At 37.0% G+C, this 2689-nt stretch overlaps 1 non-coding gene across 1 annotated transcript; it reads right to left on the reverse strand.

The window, feature by feature from the left end:
* Positions 1 to 859: 859 nt before the first annotated feature.
* On the reverse strand, positions 860 to 963 carry LOC111766373 (U6 spliceosomal RNA). The gene has a single exon (XR_002798444.1). It is a non-coding gene; the product is annotated as a U6 spliceosomal RNA (small nuclear RNA).
* Positions 964 to 2689: the final 1726 nt, after the last annotated feature.

A 2689-nucleotide genomic window follows, 5' to 3' on the forward strand; every position in this document is an offset into this window, starting at 1 on the left:
ATTCATTTATTCATCCCATCCCCTCCCCCCCACCCCTGTTGTTTGCACTCACTGGTCTGCTCGCTGTGTTCATTAGCTGTGGATTCTCGGTGTCTGCTTGTCTTCTCTTTAGGAGACACCAGAAACCAAACCCAGAACCTCTAATATGGGAGACAGGAGCTCAATAGCTTGAGCCATCTCTGCTCCCTGCTTTATTGTCTCTTTCATTATGTTTCCTCTTTCTGTCTCTTGTTGTCATAACTCACTGCACATATTGTGCCAATTCACTGTCTTGCTTGTCTTCTCCAGGAAGAACTGGGAACTGAACTCAGGACCTCCCATGTGATAAGTGGGAGCTCAATTGCTTGAGTCACATCCACTTCCTTTGGAACTATTGTGCATGAAATGTGGTTTAAAATATTCAACTGGTACCTAATTATAATCACACAATGCATAAGACCTACTTTCTTCGCAGAAAATTCAATGTGAAAGTTTTGCAAAACTCATTGTAAATTCTAAATGCTATTGAAATACTGTATAATGAGATATCATAGAAAATATTCTTCTTGAAAATAACAAATTGTTTAATTTATATATTTTTTTTTCTTATTTTGTAATGCCTTTCAGTTGATCACTAATCACTAATGGTTGGTATAATACTAATTTAGTGTTGCATATACATCCCTACTGAAAGGATGAGTAGAGAATTAGTCTGACTGTACAGGGTTAACTGTTTAAAAATTCACTAGGAAAACAAGATTATTAAATCTTTTAATCATATATACAGTACATTTTATGTCTCTTAATTGAAATAGAAAGAATGAAGTTAAAGTCAATTTACTCAAAGACATTTTAAATATACAATGCTTGCTTTTTTTTTTTAAATGTGGAATACTTGATGAATTTGCATGTCATCCTTGCTCAAGGGCCATACTAATCTTCTTTATATTGTTCCAATTTTATATATGCTGCTGAAACAAGCACACTTGCTTTTTTATAAATAAGGCGAGGTCAATTGCATGATCACACTATAGGGCTGGAGAACTGAGAGATTTGGTTTTCTGTGGCACATTGACTGTTACAGCTTAATAGTCAAGGAGGGCTCTATATGGGAGAGGTTGGTGGTTCTGGAAAGGATAAACTCTTGAGGATAATAGAGCTGATTACTTGATTACCTGTAAAGGAGAGGAAAATACTTGTTTCCTCTAGTTGTTCATTTTTTCTGTGCCTGAGTTTTCTCATCTATAAAAATGGTAATGTTAATAGTATCTCTCTACCTCTTAAAGTTTCTGTAAAGATACATGACTTAAAGGAAACACTTAGAACTATGCCTACAGTGGCAGGAATAGCGTTGCTAGGCAGAACTAATGTGCTATCAGTGTGGCTTCATTTATATTTCAGAATAAGCCCCTTCTCAGAGCCCTTACCCACCTGCCCTGCCTTCTCTGCTCTTCTGCTTTTTCTCTTCTTTCCTCTCCTCTTGTGCCTTGGTCATCCTGTGACTGGCCACTTCATTTTTCCCTCTCTCACTTGGTCACTTTCTGACTCTGAATTTCTCTCAGTGAATTCCCATCACCTAACCTTTCTCTCTGTTTATTTTCATAAAGTTTAAATCTTCAGAATCCGTGTTCTCGGTGAACTGGAACCTGATGGTCACCAGAGTGTTTGACCTTGGAACTTGAGTGTGACAGAGGGTTTTCCAGAGAGATGCCCTTCAGTGTTGTGGGTAAAGGGATTGTGGTAGTGCCCCCAGGGCTGTCCATAGAGGAATCTACTGATTTTATAGGTTCTTATGACACAGGGCACCTGTGAATCCTAAAGAGATCTTTATTCTCACTGCATGGGATGCTGGTTAGGAATCTGATGCTAGTCATGATCTTTACTGCATTACTCATTAAACTATAGAGAGGTGCCAAAATACAAATGAGTACATGTTTTTCTCAAAGAAGAGTGGCAAAGCTGAATTGAAAGCTTTAGGTAGGCTGGAATCCAATCTATTGATTGTGTACCACTTTTTTTCCCCCTTAAAGTGGATCACAGTTTATTTTTTAAACCAAATAACAAGTAGTTTGTACCCTGCATAACAATAATGGCTAAATTCGTTGAATACATACTCTGTGTATCTGGTCCTAGAGGAAGCATTTTAAAGATGCCATCACATGTGATCTTTCCACAGTGTTAAGAGATTATTTTTATTTTGCAGATAAGGAAAATGAGGCTCAGAAGACTGATGCAACTTGCCCAAGTTTATACAGAAGGTAAGTGTCAGAGTAGAGATTCAAACCTAAGCATTTTCTCTCCTGAACTCAGATGCTTAAGCATTTTAGATTGATAGTGGGAATAGATTTGTGCAACAGCAACTACATAGTTTCCTGTAGAAAATTCAGAGCTGGATCTTCAAGAAGATTTCTATTTAGCCAGAAAATGTAGATATATTCATGCAAAATTCTGAGTAGATCTATGTTTCTGAAAGTAATACATCATATACATTTGCACACATACCTCCTTTTCATTTGTACAAAAAAATAATTCAACTAGTGTCTTCCTTTTATCTCCCTCAATTGACTCTAGCATATGTGGTTTCTTCATTGGATGCATATCCAAATAGCAATTTATACCTGAATAGCAGTCCATTGATGAGAACTCCCATTATATTCTGAGCTGAATTAATTTTTAATAGGCTGAATGCAGGCAAGTTCCTGGATATAGT

Source organism: Dasypus novemcinctus, chromosome 12 (genome assembly GCF_030445035.2).
Source record: "Dasypus novemcinctus isolate mDasNov1 chromosome 12, mDasNov1.1.hap2, whole genome shotgun sequence".
NCBI lineage: Eukaryota > Metazoa > Chordata > Mammalia > Cingulata > Dasypodidae > Dasypus > Dasypus novemcinctus.